The following is an 18,818-nucleotide window of genomic DNA, read 5'->3' as shown; positions in this document are numbered from 1 at the left end:
TCTTCAAAGGCCCTGAGACAGAAACGCTCAGCTAAGGAACTCCCAATGCCTGACCCACAGACTCTACTTGTGATAATGAAACTTACTTGGTTTCAATCCTCCATGTTTTGAAGTACATTTTTATGCAACAATTGGTAGTTAATATATTGCTGCTGACATGCCATGTTTTCAATACCCACTCAATTTCATTTACTATCTCTGGGAGGCAGTGATTGTTTAAGATTTCTTCTGAAGTGTGACATTCGGAATCTATGCAACAAACTCTCTACAACCAGAGGAAGTTAAGAGGGGGATGGAAAGAGTGGAGGTTACTCCAAGGATAATAATTTCATCAGTTCAGAGAACTGAGTCCAATGTTTTTCTCTAAAACATCTAATATAGTGGACTATTGGATTGTTAGCTAACTCTTTTTTAGTCTATAGGCCTAATCTACCTATGTCATGGAAAAAATCCTGTTTTATAGAAAAGATCAAATTTTGTTATACCTGTAAAGATTAACTCTTTACCTTTTCCCTAGTGGATTTGTATGGCTTGAACAGAATACCAAACTCATAGATATTTCATTATTTCTGAAATTGTGTTACTGCAAAGGCACTTTTTGTTCTCACAGAACTTCATCTGTCTAGAAAAAGTATTTCTATTTCTCTTTCTAATCCTCAACCAGAGACTACATTAATTCAGATGACTAGTTCTTATTTTAATCACATTCAAATGAGCCCTTCTGGGATGTGACACACTGTTAACATTTATAGTATAAATTATTATTTAACAACTAACAACTTGGTAATAACAGAAATGTGTTGGTGTTAAGATGATAATAGTGATTTGATGAACACTGTGATAATAATAAGCTGAGGGTTTTTTTAAAGCTAACAGATCAGTTTGGAAAACAATAAATATAGAGATAAGGAAATGATTTTATTGTATGAGCTACAAGAAAAGCTGTCTGACAATAAAATCAAGTGTGTTAACCATAAAACACAACTAAAGAATTTTGGCAGGAAGGGAAATTATTTAGAATTCCTTTGGACATTCTACAGTGAAAATGATTTCATTCAAAATTCTCTGAATTGGAATATAGAAAGCCCTGCAATTGAATTGCTGGTAAAATATTAAGACTGTCAGATTCCAGGTCCATGTTAGGATCACCAGCCTGGATATTATGTATTAAGGTTAATCTAACCCCTTGTTCAAGTATGTCCATGTTACAGTTAACTCTGGGTCCCTGAATGGCACACAGAATGCATTATTCATCTTCTGTTTATGCTATATTGTTGACCAAATATAAGGCACTCGACCAATGTTAGTTAAAGTTAGAAATAAGGGCAGGAAGAGGGAGAAAGAGAATGCCATAAAATAAAACATAAAATGGTCCACTCAGTAATGGATCTTGAGAATGTTCTGTCATTGATTTATAAATATTCACTGAACATTTACAGTTTCAGAACTCAGGTAACAAAGAGAACATTCACTAGTCCCAGCCTTGAGTAGTTTATAGGCAGAGGTAACTGAAAATAAATACAACATCATAAGGCATATAGTTAATATTATAACAGGGGCTTAGGGAATACAATTATGGAAAGACAAAGAAGGTACTAAATACTTACATCAGGGAAACAAATCTTCCTGAAAGTTGTCAGGTAGCAAAGGGCAGAAGGGTATTAGAAAGAGGAATAGTGTCTGCAAGGCAGAGAAGTGTGTAAGGACTTTTGGAGACGATACCACATTTGTGGTGGTTTTTGTTTGTTTTCCTTACTTGTTTCTCTCCTTTCTGTGAGATAATTTGCAATTCCAAGTGTTTCTATGTGACTTATGGTGCCTCTGTCTAGATGTAGACAGCTGCACACCACTGATGTCAAGGTTGGCCCCGTGACTTGTGTTCAGTGGAGGGGCAATGGACTGACCTCGTCATATCCAAACAGAAGCTTTCAGAGCCCTCGCCTGGTGTGGATATTGTTTTCTTTTCCTTGTACCATGAGACTGACTCAAAGGTTGGTTTTTAAAGCTTGGTTGCAGAGTGGAAAGAGACTGGGAAGAACACAGCAAACTATGGTTCCTAAGATGTAGTACGGGAAAGAAATTTTGTTGCTGGAAGCCACTGAAATAGAGGAGTCGTTGTTTATTATCATAACATAATCTAATGAAAGCTCACTAAAGCAGTGATCAAAATTATAAACCTTGCACATTGCCAACGGCTATGGCCATTCTAAGCGTATAATTATGCTGACTATGGTCATCATTGTGAGAGTATAAGCATACACACACACAACATTCAAATTGATGTGCAATTAAAGTGCAAACCAAATGTCTTGAATAATTCATGCAGATATCTCACTGGAGTCTCGCATTTACATGTCTTTGCCAGTTATGGCCTGTATCTGTAAATTTCACAGAAATTGTTTCTGTTATTTATTAATAAGAATCACAGATAATCATGAATATACTGATTTTAAATTTAATTTCAATCAGGTATCCTGAATTAGAGTATAATTATGAGTTAGACTATAAGGATATTTATTTTAGGTTTAAGATTGTAGATTAGAAGGTATCTTGAGTGCATAAAACAAGAGTACTGTATCATTTAGTAAAGAAGGAGCTGGGACGCATTCAGGATTGACTGTAATGGCTTATGATGGTCATCCAGGTTCATGGTACACAACAGGGTTAAAGCATAAGGCCAAGTTGACTCCAACAAGAAAGATCTCACCTGCTTATGTTCATGCTTTGAACAATTGAAAGTTTCTTAATGTTTGTAATTGAAATACCTTTTCTCTAAACAATTCATTGTGTACCCCATAATGTGTATCTGCATTGTGTATCCTATAAGCAAATGACATGCACCTTCATGAAAGTCTGTTGAAAGCCCAAACCTGAGTAAAGCAAGAAGAGGAGAGGACATCCAGTTGCAGCATCATGTGGCAGGCCTCATGGGGGTATTCATGGCATTTTTAGAATACTTTAAACACAAAGCAGATCCCCTTTTCCTTTTTATTTTAATTCACATATAATATAACTCTGCTTTTTAAAGGGGACAACTCAGTGGCTCTTAGAATGTTCACAAAGTTTTGCATCATCACAATAATCTAATTTCAGAACATTTTCATTGTCCCAGAAAGAAATGCTATACTCAGTCCTGGCTCAGTGGCTCACACCTGTAATCCCAGCACTTTGGGAGACCAAGGTGGGTGGATCACCTGAGGTCACGAGTTCAAGACCAGCCTAACCAACATGGCAAAACCCCGTCTCTACTGAAAATACAAAATTTAGACAGGCATGCTGGCCCACTCCAGTAGTCCCAGCTACTCGAGAGGCTGAGACACAGGAATCGCTTGAACCTGGAAGGCTGAGGTTGCAGTGAGCCGAATTGTGCCACTACATTCTAGCCTAGGGGACAGAGTGAGACTCCATCTCAGAAAAGAAAATAAAAGCTGTCCTCATTAATGTCACACTCCATTCCTTCCACTCCCAGCCTCTGAAAAACCACTAATCTACTTTCTGTCACAAATGATTTACCTATTCAGAAGAGTTTATATGAACGGGATCATACAATATGTGACCTTTCATGTCTGGCTTTTTTCATTTATAATAATGCTTTCATGGTTCATACATGTTTCAGCATTCATCAGTACTTCATTATTTTTAAGGCTGAATAATATTCTATTTTATGGATGTTTAATATTTTGTTGATGCATTCATCCTTTGATAAACATTACTTAGGCTTGTTTCTGTTTCTAGCCGTTATGAACAATACCGATCTGAACATTTGTGTATGAGTCTCTGTATGGAAGAATGCTTTAACTTCTTTTGTGTACACATGAACAATTGCAATTGCTGGGTCATGTAGTAACTCTATGGATAATATTTTGAGGAACTTTTGAACTGTTTCCCAAAGTGACTGCACATTTTTTAAAATTTCAACCAGGAATGTATGTGGGCTGCAAATTCTCTACATCCTGTCTAGAATAACACATGTCATTGTCCATCTTTTTGATTATGGTCATCCTAGTATGTGTGAAATGGTATCTCATTTCAGCTTTGATTTGCATTTCCATGATGATTTGCATTTCCATATTAAGCTTCCTTACCTGTACTTCTTGGCCATTAGTATATTTTCTTTGGAGAAATGCCTATCTAAACATTCACATTAAAAAAAAAAAACTGGATAATTTGTCTCTATTTTTAATTGCATTTTAAAATATTTTATTTTTTAATATAAGCTTCCGGGTCACAGCAAAATTGAGAGGAAGGTACAGAGATTTCCTATATGTCCTGTTCCCACACATGAATTGTCTCCCCCGTTAGCAACACCCCAAAAGGAGCTTAATGTCTCTTTCAACTGACAAACCTGCATTGACACATGGTTGTCAGCCAATGTCCACAGTTCACATTACAGTTCACTCTTGGTGTTGTACATTCTATGGTTTTGGACAAATGTATAATGACATATACTCACCCTTATAGCATTCAGAATATTTTTACTCCCCTAAAAGTTCTGTGAGCTCCGCTTATTCATTCCTCACTCCCCACTAGCCCCTGGCAACTACTGCTCTTTGTGCTATCTCTACTAGTTTTGCCTTTTTCACAATGTGATATAGTTGGAATGTCTTTTATTCTCATATTGTAAAGGTTCTTTTAATATACTGGACACTAGACCCTTATTAAATAGATGACTTGCAAATACAGTCTTCAATTTTATGAATTACATTTTTACTTTCTTGATGTCATCCTCTGAAGCACATTTTTTAAAAACTTGGTTTCTATTTCTTTTTCCCCATTTTTGCTGATGGCTTTGGTGTCATAACCAAAATTTAGTTTGTAATCCAAGGTCACATGCACTTATTCACCTTTGTTTTAAAAAACTTAATTGTGTAGTTTGGGTTCCTACATTTAGGCCTGTGATTGCCTTTGAGTAACTTTTTGTATATAGTACGAAGTGGAGGTCCAACTTCATTTCTCTGCACATGAATATTCTGTTGTGCCTACACCATTTGTTAAAAAGACTTTCCTTTCTCCCATTGAATTGTCTTAAAAGCTTTATCAAAAATCAATTCACCCTAAATATATCAGCTTAATATGGACTCTCAATTCTATTGCATCAGTCATGAAAATATTATTTTTGGAAGAAGGGATGGAGAAGAGTCACTGTTTCTCACTGACATGGTTTCCTGACAGTAGAAAGTGGGAGGATTCGAGTAGTTGCTGTAATCAGGTATTGGTGGCCAGCACACACAGGCGATTTCCTCTCCTCCTTTACGTTAGTTACTCCCACAAGGTGAGTTCATCACTGAAAGGCATTTCTCAAAGTGTGAACACCTCAAAAAATGTAGCAGACACATAAAATGTTCATAACTGTCATGGCAGTGGGCAGAGCACCACATAAAAAATATAGGAAGATTATTGAAACAGAATATTACCTGGAATACAGTTTGAATTATCTGTGATGACATAAATAGCTTTGTAGACAAAAGATAAAACAAAAAGTAACACATTTTGTACCCCTGATAATATATTTTATTTTTACAGTGTTAAGTTATATTAAAATACATATAAAACTATATTCAGATTATAAAAATTTATAAAGTGCCAGAAATGTAAATATGAAAATTTAAATACATGCATAATTCAGCTGTCAGTGTACTGTTGTTTTTTATTGTATCCCATTTTCTCTTAAGTTACCTTATAACTAGGCATTATATGTGCATTTTAATTTTTATTTATATGTGCATTTGTAGTTTAATAAAATTGACATCATATTATTTATATATTATTTTCTATCTCCTTACTACATTATTTGAATATGTCTAGATCACTTATTATTCTTGAAAAACATTATTCTATAGTTATCTTTAGCTTATTATATTATTGCTTGTTCAATCTTCCCCTCTTTGAGGGATTATGAATTGTTTTCTTTTTTAATTTTGCTAATATAATAAAAGCAGAAATATTTATCACTTTAAGTTTGCCAATTTTTGAATTTTTAATGGTATATTCTTTAAAGTGGTTTTAACTTTTGAATGTTATTTAAAATATTTTATTAATCTGGGGAACTAGTCCCATTGCTAGCAAAACTGTTTTATCAATCACACTGGAAATTATAAAATATTCTATTTACACTTTAGCTTTTATGTCATCATTATTTTTCTCCTAGTGTCACTGTACACTGTGCATTTTCAGTATTTTTTGCTCTTTTTTCAGATCTTTAAATATTAAAATGTTCTAAGGCTTAGTTCATAAACTGTTCTTTGTCAGCTTTTACTCTAGATCATCTCATCATCTGAATGTGCTTATGTGCTGCTTTAACCTGATGACTCCAAAATGTGTATCTTAAGTCCTGATTTTTCTCATGAACTGACACTCATGTATCTAGTGGTCTCTGATAATCTGTCCAATGTCTAATACACATCTCGAACTTCACATCCAAAATTCAACTCTTCTTTTCTACCTGCACTCAAATCTACTCCTATCTCAGTTATCTCCATCTCAGAAAATGGCGAGTCCTAACTTTTAGGTACACAAGGCAAAAACTTAAAATCATTTCGATCTAGTTTCCCTCCCAATATTTTTAGATAATTCATCACACAGTGAATGCTCTTAGCTTTACCTTAACCTCAAACATCTCCTCGCTGATCAGTTTCCATAATCTTCACTGTCACCTTCCAAGACAAAACAACACCACTGCTTAAGTATATTCTGCTGCAATCGCAAGCTAGCTGGCTAGCTGTTGCTTTGCTTCAGTCCTGATTGCCCCTCTCACAATGAAACACACAAACTATTTTCCACATAGCCGCATGACTGAGCTTTTTAAAAGCAATCACATCTGCAGCAATCATCCAATGTTATGTTTTCTCACTAAGAGGAAAATCAAAGTTCTTACAATGTTCTACAAGGTCCCGACAGTTTTGGGAGCTACCCTTTGTTCTCTCTACCCCTACTGTAATAATCTTCTTGCTACCTCACATACTTCCTCAGCCTATTTCCGTGTTCCAGAAAGTAATATTATGGGATCTCAGTGGCTGCAGAGATTAATTTGTAAAGTTTTAGCATTTTTACATTATTGAACTTTCCCATCCAAGAATAAGTTATATTTTTTTCTCTCTTTTTTCTAAACACATCCTATAATGATATTTTGTTAGGTGTTCAATAAAGAGCCTGCACATTTTTTATTGTATTTGTCTTTATGTACTTTATAGCTTCTGTTGTTATTGCTAATGGGTACTCATTTTTTTTCCAATTATATTTTTTAATTAATTATCTCTCTATATAAGGGTTTTCCAACTTTGGCACAAGTGACATTTTGAGCCAGGTAATTAATTGTTGTGAGGGGCTCTCCTGTGCATTGTAGGATGTTTAAAAGCATCCCTGGCCTCTACATGCTAGATACTAATAGCATTACTGCAGTTGTGATAACTTCAAAAACCAAAATGTCCACAGATATGGCCAAATATCCTGTGAAGCATAAAACTGGCCCTGCTTGAGAAGAATTCATCTTTATGAAGGTACTGATAGCTTTTTAAAAGCCACAAAAAGCCTATTCTTGTTTGTTCTAAATATTTCCCATGTTCACTTTCATCTTAATCAGGTCGTAATTGGCGATCTTACAGTAGCTGACATATTGTGTGTAACAGAGAGACATGCCGAGTGATTTCCTCAGGGTCTCATGTAAATTAAGTCCATGATTCCCGGTAATCATAAGCTCACTAGTTTATGTGATGTAGGAAGCACTACGTAATAGGAAGTACACACGCACTGGGGACAAATAGCCTGGGTGTGGCTCTCAACTCACTTATTGCAGGTATACAGTTTCACAAACATATTTTAACCTTTCTACGTCTCAGTTTTCTGATGTATAAAAAGCAAGTGGAGGCAGCTACTTTATATTGATATTGTGAAGCTTAATATTGATGTGTATGGTCAGTAGTACACGTTAGAAAATATGTGATTTTGGCTCTTATTAGTTCCCTAAAATCAATCAACTAGCAATTGGGAACTCTTCATAAGACCTGAAGGAGGGGCTGCAGGGGTGGAAAATACATGGTGCTTGATCAAGCTTCACTGGACAACACATTTTTTGCCAGGAACATTTATTGAGTGCCCTGTCTAGGGATTATGCAAGAAACTATCTTCAAATGTATGAGATCAAAACTCCGTCTTAAGAAGTTCACTAACAAAAAACAAATTGAAACAAAAAAGAAATCATAATGACAATACAAGGTGTCCTGTTACTGTAAATTAAATGAATTTGACCAGCACAGGGAACAGAATCAGAGGAGCAATATTTCTGAAAGGCTTCATCTTAAGTTTCAGAACTGATGTGATTAATTAAAAGGAGTGGATCCATGTATCATATTTATATGAAATTATTAATTTGATATAATAATGATTGGTTTATAATTCCAAACTTTCTATCAATAGACTAAGTCTCTGGAAATTTCCTTTTGGGGTTGGCTACTTGAGCTACTTAATAGGTACTTTCACCTGAACTCCAGAAATGCCTTGGAAGGAATTATACAAGAGTTTTTTCTTCGGCTACAAAATTGTACAAAGTGATTAACTAGAGAATTAGGAGGTGTTTGTGGCCATTTGGCAAAGTTAGAATTAGCAGGAGATAAAGTGAAAATAAATAATACCCTGCTGAATGTTGAAGTCTGGTCTTGATAAGGAGAAAGAGCTATAATATACAGCTGAGAACAGGGATAGATTTATCCTCCCAATAATCAATATTTTAATCACTAGAAATACTTCAAAACGCTTTATATAATACTTTGTTCACATTTCATTAAAAGGAAGCCTCTCTATGCTAATTCTCAAATTTAAAAAATCAGAGTTCAGGAAAAGGAAAAATAATAACACTATGTAAATACATCACCTGTTCTAAGTTCCCAATTTTTAAGAGAGACCAGGTGATAAAGTGACTTGCTCAAGGTCACACAGATATCTTTATTCAAAGCTAAAGTAAGAATATATTTCTCCCCAAACTTAGCCCTTGATTTTTTTCACTATACTTCGCTCCCTCTCCACGTACTTTACTTTGTCATCTTTTTCAAATGAGTGTGCTTGGATAAGTTTCAAAGGCAAACACACCTTGAGCTTCATTTCAAGAGTTTGTCCTATAATTGTGACACCTGATCTCTATCCCCGTGCCTGAACCCAATCACAAGGGATAATTTGAATCGACTGAAATGCCTGGAGTCTGTGTGTGCTGCCATTGACTCTCCTCATTCAAACTATGCCATTGTGATAGCCAAGGTTGGTCACTGCCACTTTAAATTAGTGGTTTATCTTGAGTCCTGGAGAATGGAAGTCATTTCAGGGGGAAAGGATGATGAATCACATGGCAGGGAACAAATGCAACTGTGATTAATGGGACATTACACAACAACAAAAAATTGAGCCAACTGTGTGCAGAGATAACTGGAACCACGAAGACCAACTTATTGTCTAAGGTAATGTAATTAACTTCCAGCCCCTCTATCCAGCTTGGATGGCTGATTCCAGCGTGCCTGGTTCCATTATGCTAGTAATAATGACAAGGTTGTGGCTTCTTATTTTAAATACTACCCTATTAAGGAGTATTTTTCTCCTATGCATAGCAATGATAAAATGTCAAAGACTGAGATTTGGCAATTTGAAGTAGCACAATTATAAGCAACTGCTCAGATTCATTCAACTTTCTCTTTTTCCCAAGGAAGACAATGGAAAAAAAGACCAAATACTAGACTTACGGTATATGAGCTTCTTCAAATATGTAAGAAGGACTCACTGATTATCTTTTTTGCTGCTGTTGGGTTTAAAAAAGTTTTCAGAAAATATATTATTACAGTAACTATGATTAAAAAAAAAAAAGATTTCTTTTTGCCTGTCTCTTGTCAGCACCCGGTAGGACAACCTGTCTAATTCATGAAGGTACATTTCTCTTTCTTAAGAAATAAGTAATAGCTTTGTTGACTAGAAGGAATAGTTCATTTGGGTACTTATGACAGTCTTACAAGTTCAGAAACTATTCTGCACATTTTTAGTAAAGAAAATCATTATTGTGAGCATTTTCGTCAATTGCAAACTTGTCTACATTCTTCAGGTAGCAAAGCTGGATAGAGAGTCCACATTTAAAAAGCTGGCCAACTCCTTTTATAAAATTTGGAGGTTTTTCAAATATCTGATGCCTGCTTCAAATGTTTTTGGAGTTGTTTGGATACTTTCACATGCAAATATAATAACAAAACATTCCTCTAAGATTATGAGAAATTATATATTTGGAATCCCAAATTGTTTCTCAATTATCAGGTTTGCTTTTCTCTTCCTGACTTTGAAATAATATTAACATCTTATATTTTGTAGCGTGTTTATTCTTTTGAAATAACGCTAACCCATTTGGTACTACCGGGATGGCTTTTAGAGAGTAGAGATGTGCTATGAGTGAAACAGTATGAACTTTGGGGTCACCTATAATGGTGTGACTTTAAGCTTATTTAATTATTTATGAGTGTTAGGTAATGTATTTGCTCTCTCTGAATCTCATTTTTTTCATTCATTAAAACAGGATAAAAATATCTGCTTCATAGAAGTGTGTAAAGACTAAAAATGACATTGCATGCATAGTATGCTATGAAAGCACTCATAACTATTCCTTTCCTCTACTGTCACCTCTTTCATATAAGCTACTGGGAGAAAGCATTATGTCTTTTACCATTGTGTTTCTCAAGAAAGAAATGTATATGTAGTTTTTATTAAGAACCTACCATGGTTCAACCTCTGTTGTAGCTCATTTTATACACATTAGATTATTCAAAAGATATTGCCTCATTTTTTTTTTCAAATAAGAATACCAATGTTGGGACATGTAATAAGTGGTCTAAGATAATGAAGTGCCCAGGCCAGTGCCTTACATTTTTTAAAATACTTTTTGAAATAAAACATGAAATGCAAGTGTGACATCCGAGACACTATGGGTGAAATTCTCCAATCTGTATCTCTATCAGGTGCCGTGCTGACCCTCCAAACAGGCGCCAAGCTCTGCCTAAAGAGGCTGCTCTAGCACATAGGCAGAATTCCAGCCTTAGCTCTACCTGAATCCTATCTACCCACCACTCTTTTTTTTCCTTGAATCCGATTCCACTCTGCTACTGTTCCCAGTGTCATCAGTCTTGCTCCTCATTCTTCAATTTCCACACTTGCTGAGCAATTTGCTTTTAATAATGATGGCTAACCCCCAAGCAATTAACTATTATTCCTATTATATTCCTTTTATTCCTTCACCAAACTCCCTGTATCAATGCCTACTATGGACAAACACCTTTCCAGATTTGACTTGTTTGATAATTATCTTTGTCATTACTTACCACTTCGATAAAACTCACAGCTAACACATCTTGGTCATGTAAAAGGGCACTAGATAGATGAAGAAATGGAGGGTAACAAAACTGGTTTGTCTCGGGTCACCCCATTCATTGTGATGGAGTTAGATCTGTTACCTGCTGCAGCCTGATCTATTCTATTTCCACTAGATCAATGGTTGTTTGTTTGTTTGTTTGTTTTTTGACAGGATCTCACTCTGTTCCCCAGGCGGAAGTGCAGTGGCACAATCACAGCGCACTGCAGCCTTGCACTCCTGGACTCAAGTGATCCTCCTTCCTCAGGCTCTCAAGTAGCCGGGACCACAGGCATATGCCCCCACATTTGGCTTTTTTGTGTTTTTTTGAGGTGGGGGTCTCACTATGTTACCGAGGCTGGTCTCGAACTCCTGGGTTCAAGTGATCCTCCTGCCTTGGCCTCCCAAAGTGCTAGGATTATAGGCATGGACCACCACACCCAGCCCCAGTGTTTCTTAACTGGGACTGATTTGTGTCCCCCAGAGGACATTTGGCAATATCTGCAGACATTTTTTAGTTGTAATGTTACTAGGATCTAGTGGATAGAGATCAGAAATGTCATTAAACATTCTGCAATGCATAGAACCCTTCCCCTATCAACAAAGAACGATCTGGACCCATGTGTTAACAGTGCCATAGTTGAGAAATCCTACACTAAATTAAGGTGCTGCATCATGAGGAAGCAGGAAGAAGTCTCCTTCAAGTGATTTTATTGCTTTTTATGCATGTGAGAACAACTTTGCAGAGTCATGATTTAAAATGCAAGTCAGGAATCTTGAGTTCTATTTATGTATTTCCCGTTGATTTGCTTTGTGCCTTCATGTTCATCACTTCACTTCCAACAACAAACATTTGCTGAGAGGTTTATTTGTGCAACTATAAAGATGGCGTCAGGAAACAGGGTTTTCCTATCAGCACTGACCACTTGTAAACTTGCAAACATTACCCACCTCACTGTTTATTTACCCTTTTAGATATAAGAAAAAATATAAATTCTCTAATTTCCCACTAATATTATAGCTGTAAGAGTCACAAAGACAGCACCTAAGTACTATATGTGCTGTTGGCCAAGTATTTAATAATTCAGTGTAAATTAATAATGTATTATAATGAAATATTCTTGATCAACATTATATTTATACTCCTTTATTAAGCTTTTTTTTTTTTTTTTTTTTTTTTTTTTTTTTTTCTTGCTTGCTTTAGTTTTTTCTTCCACTACCCGCCTGGCCCCAAGTGTCATACTAACTACTTGCCAAATTTTGGTTAATATCTCCCTTTCTAGCTTGTATTTCTTCTTTTCTCTTAGACCTGGTTTTTCTTTTTTCTAAAGTTGATTTTTTGTTTTGCTGTGTCTTTCATGTTTTCTTTACTTAGCCCCCTTTCTCTCCTTTTCTACTAAATATTTTCTGCTCTCTTAAATGTATTTTTTTTTTCTAAGAGAAATTATAAAATAAAAGGGGGACATGTTAAAAGGGAAGATGATGGTCAGTCTTACAGCTTCTCTCTTTAGTTCTCATCCTCAAAATTGCCGATCCTATTTTTAGGAACTAGACAAGTGTGACAACCTGACAGCCCATACCAGAGACAGCAAGAGAAACTTACACAAGCTCTATTTCCTCAGAACGTGGAGCATAAGCCTGTCAGGCTGTTAGATAGCAAATGTCTTTGAGATCAATTCCACATTTACGCAGGAACATGTAAATATGGAAGCTAATTTTGCCACTGCTGGGCCACTTGCTGCCTGAAGAATAAGGCTGTTGAAAATTTGATTCTTACCTCTTTATTATCATCATCTATATCTTGGAACCAAATGCTCCTCTCTGCAGCTGGCCTGAAACCCATGACGTTCCTTGGTTATACCATGCGGGTTTCATGTCTTTATGTCTTTACACCTAATGTTTTCCTCTGCTAGGACTCCCTTTTCCTGGTTCTCTGCCTAGAACATCTCTGCTCATCCTTCAATAGCTCAGAAAAATTTCTTCCTCCCATCCTACCTTGACTTAGGCAGGCAGCCTCCACTGTGTTTCAAAGAAGCCCATATTTATCTCACCTAATTATACAAATGGATTTGTCTATTGTTTTAATTTCCTTATCATGTTGTGAAATATTAGTGGGGATTGAAGTTGTGGCTCTCACATTTTATCTCTAGAAACAATCACATGATTTTGCTCACTACATGAATAATAAAAAGCAGCTGAAAGGTTAAAAATAAAATGAGTAAAACATTACCAAGAAAGAGGCCTAGATGGAATCTACTCTTGGTATAAAAATATTGCTGCAATGAAAGAAAAAAATATCAGTTTGCCACAGAAAGTTTTTAAGTGGGTGAAAAATAGTTATATACCAATTAGCTAGGAACCGTGGGAAGAAATGTCATTTAATTTTTTTCGTTTATGACCCATAGACACATAATAGACCATCAATTTTAGTTGAATAAAATATCTTCTTAAAGATAATTTTATTATTGTCATCATTAGATATGGGGCTTCTAAAAGGAATTGGAACTTTACTTGTGTATAAATAAGCTTAGGGATGGTAGGAGCTGTCCTTGGTCCTGTGCCAGTTTATTCTTTTTTTCCTGTGTCTTTCCCAAGTACTTTACCTGAAAGTTGCTTTTCACTAACCTTAGATAATATTAAAGGAAAAAAAAAATTACCTGATTACTTTCAAGTAATCCAAAATAGTGCATTTACTAAGATATTTAAAAGCAGTATTATTGAACATAATATCAAACCACATATTAGTCACCCGATTTTAAAAGTTTCTCTTTAACCAGAACACTTGGAGTGATGGACGAGCTAGGATTTTCTTCTCTCTTTTTCAATCTTTTTCTCTTTCAATTCCTAACTTATTTTCCGGGTTTTCTTCTGGGTTGGAACAGATACATGGAGAAGAGCTAAGGAACAGAAAAAATCTCTATTACTTTTACAGTTTTAATTTAGTCCAAGTGTTCTTTGCATGTGGCTGACTCTTTCATACCGTGTCTTACTTGGTACGTTATCTGATGTATTTCTGTAATTTCTTTTAATTCCAGTTTTCTTGGTCTATGTAATGACTCATCATTTCTGCCACTTACAACTTAACTCTCAGGCTCTTACTTGCCGTCATCCCTTCCATTGGTTGGGGTCACCTTCTCCCTCCAGGCTGCCCTTTTTGGTGGGCTCAAGAGTGCCCTATCTGCCTCCTTTCTGCAGGGTCCATATATGATCGGGCTGGACATGCTTTACCAGACTCCGTTACTATATGATATTCTCAATGTAGCCTATCTCCTCTATGCTGCTGACAATTCTCAAAACAGGTGTCAAATGCTGTTTTCTATATTCCCCATCCTCTTGGAAATACACAGTCAAGGTCTATAAATGGTCACTGGGCCTGATTAAGGTCAGCATCTCTCATCTGATTATTCACTTTTGTATTGACTGATGAGTCACAGCACTCTAGCAATAAACCTCAAGGAAATCTTGTTCTAAGTTATTGTGGGGTTTTGTTGTTGTTGTTGTTTTTTCTTTGCCTTTGAGTGGAAATGGAAATGGATGTTTTCTTATTAATGATTTTACTTCTTAATTCCATACTGAGATGACCTGGTTGAAACAAATCATTCTGTGCTTGTGACCAGAGAGGAGAATATTTTGTATTTTTAGTGGTACTAACATAGGATTTCAGCCTGAGCTGCCACTGACATGTTAGAAGGGCAATGCCCCTCTTTTTAGGTTTTAACTGGATAGAGCCTGATAGAGTTTGGATGTTTGTCTGTCCAAATCTCCTGTTGAAAGTAGATTCTCAGTGTTGCAGTAGGGCCTAATGGAAGGTGTTTGCACCATGAGGGCAGGTGCCTCGTGAATAACTTGGGGCCCTCACTGGGTGGGGTGATTTTTCACCTTAGTTCCTGAAAGAACTGGCTATTAAAGAGAGTCTAGCACCTCTGCCCTCTCTCTCTTCTTCCTCGCTCTTGCCGTGTGATGTCTTATTTCCTTCCCCTTCCACCATAAGTGAAAGCTTCCTGAGGCCCTAGCTAGAAGCAGATGCTTGCTCTGTGTTTCTCATACATTCTGCAGAATTGTGAACAAAATAAACCTCTTTTCTTTATAAATTACCCAGCCTCAGGTATTCCTTTACAGCAATGCAAATGAGTACGGAGATAGAGCCTCTTGAATCAGAAAGGTGATCAATGACCCATGGCAAACAGTAACTTTTTACAAAATTAGTGATGGAAAAGACCGAGTATATGTTAGCTTTTGCTACGTAACAAACTTCCTTAGAAGTTGCAGTTGAACAAAATAACCACTTATTGGGTTTATGATTCTTCAGATTGGCAATTTGGACTGGGCATGACTGGGTGGTCCATCTCACCTCTGTTGGATTCACTCACGTAACTGTGAATAGCTACCAATTTTGCTAGAGCATTGGTGGTGGGATGACTTATCTCGGCTCCACATGACCTCGCATTCTTTAGCTCATGAGACTCAAATTTCTCACATGGTAGTGACATGCATCGAAGAGAAAGAAGAAAGAAAGTAGATGCATGCACATTCCTAGAAGCAAGATTCAAAGCTGGCATATTGCATTCTCTTGCCAAAGCAAGTGACAAGATTGACTTGGAATTTAGGAGTATGGAAATAGATTTCCCTTTGTGAAAGGACAGGGATATAGGAAGGGAAATGATTGAAGCCATTCTGTAAGCAATCGATTAGACTGTCACAGACTGTGCAAGATATCTTCTCTTACCCTGTCTTGATTTCCAAACTTCTCTTTATCACTGAATGTGAAATCTACTAGCCGGAAATTATAAATGGATGAGTAATGTTTTCACATACGAGATGTAAAATTCACTCAGATTATTTTAGGACCAGATAAACAAAATAGGGAGGTAAAAGCCAACAGTCTCTGATATTCTGTGGCTGTGCTTTATGTGAGTTCAGTTTTGAAACAATTAATTTTTGAATTTTGTTTTATCATTATTATAGAGTGGTCTCTTTTCATATCTCTGTCTAAACTTAAAGAATTTTCCTATAATTCTCAAATTATGAGAATTAGTTTTATAAGCCCTGCCCTGAGAAAATGTTCAACATATGGTAACTAATAAATAAGAGGTATAAACTTATCTATGGAGTTTAGCAACTGAAATGTGATTTTCCTGGAGACTAACTCTGTTTGTTCATCTTTATACTTTAGATTGGAAAATCCCAAAAGACATGATCTTATACTGATTTTTCCCTGATTTCCCTTTTGATCAAGAAGTTCAGTATAAGCATTTTACATATCCTGAATTCTTCTACAATAATCCATTACCAATAAGCCACTCACTACCAATATTACTGTAGTTTAGTTATTGCAGGTTTAATTGGCAGAAGATAGTAAACATGACTTATGAATTATTTACAAAGTATGCCTATTTGGAGGAAGAAATTTAAATGCAGGTAATACAAAACTCTGTATGAGTTTCATATAATGCAGTTCAATATTTTTGGAGCCTCTATTTTAAACATACGACGCTTAAAATGACTTTTTACTGTATCACATATCTGGCACTTTCCTTATATTACAAAAAGTATCTTTAGAATTCAAATTGTGATAAAATATTGACAAGTAATATAGAACTTGTAAGTACATTGAGTATTATTTTTTCTATTGAATTATCAAACTTTTTCAAAGTGAGGTAGCTTAAAAGAAATAGTGCTATACTTTAAGAGGAAGAGGAATACGTTGTCAGAATATGGAAATGGCAATTCGGAATATGGAATGCCTAAGAAAGCCACTGATATTTTGTTTGAATTGAGGGTTTGCAAATAAAGAGCACCCATCTTTTCTATCAGGGTTGTGAATAAACTGAGAAATAAAGTAAATGATTCAACAGAGAGAGGAATGTATATTACCTTTACTGCTACCAAAGGCTAGAATGAAAATATACCTTATACTTCTAGGCAATTAGGCCTGCTAGGATTGAAGTCCAAAATTAGACACTCTTATCAAACCAATCATAGGCATAGCCAGAGCTTTTTTTAAAATGTAAGATTAGAGGAAAAGGCAAGAATTTGTAACAACTCAGGGTACCATCACATCAAGGTTAACTCATCTATGAAGCATGGTCAAGCAGTGCAAAGGATGGACACTTAGCTCACACCTGAAGCTCTGCCTTCAATTAAGCCATAATAGGATGAGATGTCCCTGTAGCAGAAGCTAGGAAAGGAGAAGACTACATGGATGAAATGCCAGATAATTACATCTACACTCTTGCACTCTTGCAGAATAGGCTCTAGTGTAAATGCAAGCAAAGCCAACAGGGACAGGTAGCTGCATGCAGAATCATGGGGAGAGAGTAACTCTCTGAGAGGCTTACACATTTTAATTCAAGAGTATGAACATAAAATATATAGGATGTGTTCACATTATCAAATTACATTCTACCAATAATAGATTGAATAATCATTTTTAACCCCTCCAAGATGCAGGTGAGCAGCTCGGAATGAAAAAAAAGTAGAGAGGTAAAAAACAGAACAATCCACATTTATAAGAACAACAAACTTGAAATATGAGTTAAAATTTTAAACTACATTATGTTACATTTGTGGAAATGGAGTTAGGTTAGAAACCAGGAGTCTTGCGTTTAAAATTTGATATATCTACCAAGTAGTTGTGTGATCTTGGGAAATAACCTTAGCCATTCATTCTGAAGTTTGTTCCTCTCTTTTTTATTAAATTAAGCGGCTGTCCGAAATGACCTTTAAGGATGTATTGTAGCCTATGATCCTAGGTATTATTTTTAACACATCTCTAATGTGAACTAATGCCATAATAGTAAAGATTAGCATGTTTCTATTCACATAAATGCCTCTGTTTATTAACTTTGACCTCTCTTTTTATCTAATTTACAGTGGCTCATTTTCAAATGAATGTCATTTTCTAAATAGGTGATGAATACCTATTTCTGCAATGTATTTCATCTTGGAAAGATCTCTTTAAAATGATGAAAGAAAGCTGCCAAAATATAAACCAAAAGAACCCGTTCTTATTTTTCACAAAATTACTTTTATTCAATCACTTATAAATTAACTTGTGCTTCTAGTCATGCTTATACCTCTAATCATAACCATACTGTCCTGTCCAATGTCCATGCACTTAGGAGAACCAAACCACCAAAAAATGTCTATTAGGAAGCAGAAAAGAGGACAGAAAGTACCAGCTATGAAAGTAAAGCTCGTTTGGATGTTATTGATTTGTGTGTGGTGTTTCTTGGATAATTTCAGTATTCTTTGTTACTTTCTGCCTCAATCTCAAACAACTGTTTCAAATCTCAAACATTTTCTGACCACTAAGGTTTAGAACATTGCCTTCATGCATAAGTGCTGATTAGCTCTTCAAGGGTTCTGAAGATCTTAGTACCATTTGTTGCATGATGCTGTTGGAATCTAGGTGGTTGTCAAGAAATAATGCCCCCATCTTCTCCCAGATTCA

Source organism: Macaca mulatta, chromosome 5 (genome assembly GCF_049350105.2).
Source record: "Macaca mulatta isolate MMU2019108-1 chromosome 5, T2T-MMU8v2.0, whole genome shotgun sequence".
Classification (NCBI taxonomy): domain Eukaryota; kingdom Metazoa; phylum Chordata; class Mammalia; order Primates; family Cercopithecidae; genus Macaca; species Macaca mulatta.
Note: the sequence above shows the minus strand (reverse complement) of the source record.